Source organism: Cottoperca gobio, chromosome 22 (genome assembly GCF_900634415.1).
Source record: "Cottoperca gobio chromosome 22, fCotGob3.1, whole genome shotgun sequence".
Taxonomy (NCBI): Eukaryota; Metazoa; Chordata; class Actinopteri; order Perciformes; family Bovichtidae; genus Cottoperca; species Cottoperca gobio.
The window spans coordinates 10,900,889-10,907,893 of NC_041376.1; positions in this window are offsets into that span (position 1 = coordinate 10,900,889).

Genomic DNA, 7,005 nt, shown 5'->3' on the forward strand with positions numbered 1-7,005 from the left:
CATGCGTCCGAGAAGAGGATTGTAGAAGTGCAGAGCAATTAGGTGTGGTGGGATGGGGAAGATATGTTTTTTACGGTCCGAAGAGAGTCTCGTGATCACTTTGAAAGAGTGTGTTCATAATCTCTATGGAGGGGTTACTGTAGTGAGAATGATTGTGGTAATAGAGGTCAATTTCTGTCTGAGGAGCCTGGATTGGCCATCGGTACTAAACTTCATTTAACTTAGTCCTTCTGAATCCATCTGATATGAGTCCCTCAAAAACCTGCTCATAAATCCCTTTATTATTCCAGCGGGCTGTTATCACCTGAATGTGTTGCAACTGTATCACTCAGCTCATGTCTACGACTGAGCTCTTGACCATTAACCCTTTTAACTTGACAATATAGCAGTGGAAATATTTGAGGGTGTTTTTTTTCTGCATGGACGAGAAGAGGAGGAAGAAGAAGAAGAGAGGAGGAAGCTAGGTGAGTGTGGATAATTGAGCAGTCTGCAGGCATGGAGCCCAGAGATAAGTGAAAGAGTCAGAAATTGAGTGTGATGCTGAGGCGAGGGCCGGGCCCTTTATTTGATGGAGAAAAGAGGAAACGGGGAAAAAGGAGAGGAGGATGTCTCTGAGGAGGAGAGATAGACGGCAGCAGAGCGAGGGACTCAGAGACAGAGAAGGGGAAAGATATGGATGGCAGGCAGCAATTACTGAGACTGAGGCTCCATGTGAACACAGCCAAGTGTGTGTGTGTGTGTGTGTGTGTGTGTGTGTGTGTGTGTGTGTGTGTATGTGTGTGTGTGTGTGTGACAGTATGTGAGGAAGAGAGAGGCACAGAGCAAGAGGGGGGAGGGGGGGGGGGGGAGAGGAAGAGGGAGGATTGAGATCTCTGCCTGCCTGGGCCCCTGCTGACTCTCATACAGGCAGATCACAGGCTCATCATGTCAGCTCTGTTTGTGGAAATCCTCCCTCATCAAATGACAAATTTGTTACACGTTTACCTTTATCAGATCTGGGAAGAGAGGCAGAGGAGATGAGCGAGGGGTATGTGTGTGTGAGTGTGTGTGTGTGTAAGTGCCTCTCTCTGTCGCCGCTACCGTCGAGGGGCCAATTACTTGCTCCTCCGAGAGCAACTCTGCCATCTCAGGCCTTTCATTCAGCCTCCCGCCCTCCTCCTCCTCGTCCTCGGAAACATCTGTCTCTGAATATGCAATGAGCGTGTCAAAGAGAGTACACCCACGTTCTGCACAAAGCTAATATTTGCTAACATCAAACCTGTCTGTTCTGCCTCTAGTGCCGTGTACGCCGCTGGACCAGGATGCCACCGGTGCTGCTGGGAACCTCTCCCCCTCCTGCTGTAAGATTACCGGCCTTGTTACTGACACCATGCCTCGCTGCCCTCCTCCTCTTCCTCCTCTCTGCCTCCCCTTTGGCCATCCTCCTCTTATCAACCAGACTGCTGCCCCTTGTTTTTCTTCTTCTATCTCCTCTATTAAGGTTTAATTAACTGGACTTGGGCCTCATCAGCCTTCTTGAATAAACATCAATATTGAACAAAGTTTTACATGTCAGCTTAGACTATCTGGGTTTTTATGGCTCGTGGATGATGAGTACATTTAACCTGGATTTACTTGCCTGTTAATAGGAAAGTATGCAGTGACTTGTGATATTTTATTGCCTTAACTATCTACATTGAAGAGAAGTCTAGGATCAGTGGAGAGATGTGAAGATTTGATTATATATACGTTTTTGTACTTGGAAGTATTTAAAGCATTTAAAGGAATAATATTTAATCTTAATTTAGTTTTCTTCTATGTTATTTTTTGTACATTGACTCTGAAGTTTTGTGTGTGTGTGTGTGTGTGTGTGTGTGTGTGTGTGTGTGTGTGTGTGTGTGTGTGTGTGTGTGTGTGTGGATCCATTCAAAACGGTCATATCTTTGCTTTAAGCCACTGTCTCACTTGTGTTTTGAAAATGTTACATTTTGAATTCTTTAATTCACGACTCAACAGACCATTGATACATAACAAATAATAAGAATACATGAATATTGGTTTCTGTGTCATCATGTGTAAAACAAACACCTCCATGCAACGCCTTAACCCAACCACCTTCCACCCCCACCCTTCCTCCACATTGTTGCTCTTGTTGGACAGTTTAAAACAAGAAGGACCAACATATTTTTAATTCCACACACACTTGAGCTGCAAGCCCCAAGCAGAGATGAGGAGCCACAGAGGTCCGATAAGGTCACTTCTTTCCGACTACACACCACCATTCTTTCTTCATTTTCAAACTTGTAGTCTTCAGCTCCGACCAACGCTGAAGATATTTTGCACAGCTGCCTCTGGAGCCACAAAAGGCTTTATACAACTTTTTTCACATATGCAGTACTCCCCAACTTCTGTAAACAGACTTTGATGTGTAAAATTGGTGGAGTTCCCCTTTGATAAGATATCATATGATATAAAATGTAAAGCTTAAAGGAAAATAAAGATTCTGCTGCCTCAAGTGCTCCCACCCTGGACTCCAACACCTCTCGATTAAGCCTATTGATCCTAACCACAGATACACCTCTCTATTGATAAAGTAATAGAGAATGCAAAGCTCCCTATCTGGTTTCCAGCATCTTTAAAACCTTGATTATTATTACGAACTATGGGTGTCTTGGCTCGCTATTCCTGACCTTAAATTAGCTTTTGTAGATTTTGGGCACCAACACTTTACGACTGAGATAGAAGAGAATAGCGAGCCAGAGAGGTGACACTCTCTCTACACTGTCTCTGCTGACTGATGAAGATTAAAGACACAGAGAGAGAAAGATTATACGAGAGCAGAGATTGACTGCTAGAGAGAGAGAGAGAGAGAGAGAGAGAGAGAGAGAGAGAGAGAGAGAGAGAGAGAGAGAGAGAGAGAAAGGATGAAAAAGGGAGGGAGGTAGAGAGAATGGATGATAGCAGGCTATGAGAGAGAGAGAGAGAGAGAGAGTGAGGGAGAGCATTTGCATAATGTCCTCCACCACAGTAAGTCCCTGAGGCTAGCCATGCTGGATAACAGAAGACCAATACTCTTAATTCAATCTCTTTATTTTTCTAATACTTCAGAAATTAATAATTCGTCCCCATTCCACCCACAGCCACCCCCTCTCGTCCGCAAAACCACCGTGAGCGTCGAGCTGAGCTGCCTAAGTTTGTAACTTTAACCCAAGAAATTGATGTGAGCAGGCCTTGAGGCAGACCTGCTAATGAATGGATAGAGAGAGAAAGAAGAAAGTTAAAAGATGGTCTTTTATAAAGTAATTTAAGAAAATCCTGTTAGCTGGATCAAGTACAAGACTATAATTTCTCAAAATGGGAAAAAGAGGAGCTTTCGCGCCTCTCCCGCACACTTAATAACAAAATTAAGGAGGTAAAAAGATAAAGAGAGGGAATCAATTAGGCCAGGCCTGGTAAACAGTGCTAAGAGGGTGGGATGGCCCATGGAGGTGGGATGATGGGTGCGATGCTCAAGTGCTCACACCCTCAGGCGGCCTAATTCCACGCCACCTCCCACACTGACGCCCTGGATGGAAACTGGGCTGGGTGAGGCCAGAGGGGGAGGAAACTCAGGACAGGTAGACACAGAGAGGAGAGTACTGCAGATGTGCAACACATATTTACATTTGCCTGTTCATTCTTAAATTAATAGTGTACCGTAATTGGTTTTTTTTACACACTATAAGATGAATTCTTCCCTGCTCTAGTGTAGCCTTCATTCACTAGAGTACTGCTCTTTTTTTTCCCAGGTTCATGATGACACGAGCATTCCCCTATGGCGGAGGCGTGGAGAGACAGCCATCAAGTAGACAGCCTGTTAACCAGGCACTAAACACACTGGAGATAAGAGGAGATTATCAGACTGTTATTGTTCCAAAGGGGAGTCCTCTGTCACAGAGACCTGGCCAGGCTCAGTCAGTCAGAGAGGAAGGGATGGATGGATGGTACAGTACGTGGTGGTGATTACTTAGGGGGAAGAGGCTCCCTCACTATCTCTTCCTTCTGTTGTAAGCATAACCTTGGCATTGTCGCCTCGGGGACTCAAAATCAGATAGATGAGGGATATTTGACATTTGTTTTGAAAATGACACCATTGTTATTAGAATATTTTGAGTGTGGATTGATGTGTGCATGTAAATAGGTGCAAAGCAGGGGCTACGTGTTTAATGCAATCTTTGTTTGTATCATAAGAAGGTTTTAGCTCTTAACATACGGTTTTCTGCTTTTGTTTCTCCTTGAGTAGCTTTCATAAAATCCTTGTATTCCACATTATAGTGTCCTGTGTACAAATCATGTATCAGCTGGTTCCAACACTTCAATTAGACCACTATATATTTACCGGGTATTTATTTTATATCATACACTGAATGAAATGTTCAAACCTTTTACTTCATGTTTTTATGGCTGCTCCATTTCCTCAAATACAAATATTTTATTTTATGTCCATTTTACACATTTTTAGAGGTCCACTAAAATGTAATAAATGCGGTTGCACAGCATGAGTTTATAACGTCTGACTCACCTGCGTTCTTGTTCAGGAGATACAATTATATTAAAACGTTATTATCATTTATATTTGTTTTTAGTAATTGTAGGATCACCTCCCACCTTGCATCTAGATAATGCAATATATACACGCAGATACAGTTTTAATTCTTAATCAAATAATTTGTAATAAAAATATTGTATTATAATATAATATTTCGGTAATAACAGAACAATATAAAATGGACTTAGTAATATAATAGTGTAATTCGATTTGTCAGTATTGGATATACTATAATTAAACTACAGATACAAAAAGTGGTCTAATTGTTTGTGCATATTCATTTACTTCGTTATTTAATATGACTTTATATACTAATATATATAATATATTAAGTCTAAAAGACAGGCCTCATAAATGATTATGAAATCATGAAAATCTAAATATATTTGATTACTCAGAGTACAATTAATTTAGTCTTGCCTTATACATCTCTATCTTTAATTTGTACCTTTACCTTACACTGAAACGTGACCCCTTTGACCTTTTATCCAGTGTTTCACTTCTGTTCCACTTCCTCAGTAGATAAAAGCGAGGATGAATGGTCTCTGTGGGCATACCCAACACTGAGCATTATTTGATTCAGACTCCCCTGGGTGTTATGACTGGGAAATAATTGTACGTATTTGTATTTGTTTCTTTCACTGTGGTGTGCTCTGGGTAATTCTTAATACCTTCTAGAGATTATACGGTAACTCCCAAACTCCCATGATTATAATTAAGCCTGACTTGGTTATAAAATGAGCAAATAGCAATTTAGTTTTGCATCGTGTGAGGGAGCATCTCTGTGTGTTCCTCCGTGTTCCCGCGTCTCCATGCATCTTTACATTTCTGAATATACTTGTGATTGTGCTTGAGAGTTTGAATATGCACATGAATTGTGTGTGTGTGTGTGTGTGTGTGTGTGTGTGTGTGTGTGTGTGTGTGTGTGTGTGTGTGTGTGTGTGTGTGTGTGTGTGTGTGTGTGTGTGTGTGTGTGTGTGTGTGTGTGTGTGACAGGGGAAAGTGCTGCAGAGGAAAGGCATATATACGGGGATGTTTGATTGGGCATGGAGACTGCTATCATCTTCCTTCTGGCAAAAAAGAAGAAGAAAAAAAACACAAACATTCCCCCATCCATTCTCTTTCTCCTCCTTATTCTCTATCTTGCACTCACTCTGTTCAGCTTTCTCCCTCTCTCTTTCTGTATTACTTACAAAGGCAGCCGTTTCCTCCAAAATGAGGCCACGTATGGAAGGTATGCAAATGAAATCATAGCTCGTGGATTAGAATGGGACACCATATACCCTAAATCATGATTGTCAATCATGGCTGGGGATTAAGGGATATGGGCTCACAGACCTAAAAAAGCAACATTTCCCCCCTCAGGCAGATCCCCATTGTGAGGAGCTCTGAGGAAGAGAGGGCTCCACAGGGGAGGAGAGCAACACTGGAGCACTAGTGCCCCCTTCTGTCTGATGTTCACCGCACCATTTCATCATCAAACACCAGCCAGTCTGAACAGAAATAGAGGCTGGCACACACGAGCCTATTCATTTACATTCACTGTAGCCGCAGGCAAAAGCTTGATTAGACAAATGCACATGCTTTGGTGATGCAGTGTTTCATTTTCTGTGGAGGAGAGAGAGACCTCATTTGTTTCTCTGGCATGTGTGCAGGCTTGGTTCAACATCAGTGGGTTAGGAGGGCCATAGGCCTTACAAACAAACAGATGTTTGTTTGCCCTGTGTGTGAATGTGTTTAGCACTGAAGTCCCTTAACCATCAGAATCAATTTGTTCTCTATACTGTCACTGTGTGATTTTAATATGTCGTGTATGCATTTTTACGTGTATTTGTACATCTGCCAATTTGACAGCCAGTGGGTTTATGTTGTAGGATTTTAAGCATGCATGTATATTATATCAAGATAACAATATAAACCCTTTTTAACAACATATATTGCTGTATGCTACTAAAGCTACTTTACATTAATAATTATAAAGAAAAGTACACATGAATAATTATAATTACAGCTTATTAAATAGCCTTAATATATGGGGAAATCAGGACTCCTACTTCATATTTGGGAAGCAGTGCAGCTCCTCACACAGAGACATGTTTAGTGGATTGTGTGTGCAGACCCTGGAGCCCTCAGCTAGAGTGCCAGTCTGTTCCTGTGGAGCAGTCAACCAGACAAACCCAGCCAAGAGAGAGCAAGGCACAGGCACCGGGCCAGGAAATAGCAGTGGAAAACACTCCACTATGGCAGAGAATTAATAGTGTTCTTATAGGAGAGAAGTCGTGGGGGAGGGTGGAGGGAAAAAAAGGACAAGCACACTAGTTTAGCATCATCAAAAGGATGGTTGAGTATGATTTCAGGAATCAAGGGAGAGTTTCTTTAAGCCCCATCAGACTAGACCTTGGTAATGAGAAAAGTGAGCAAAGGAGGAGAGTTGGCAC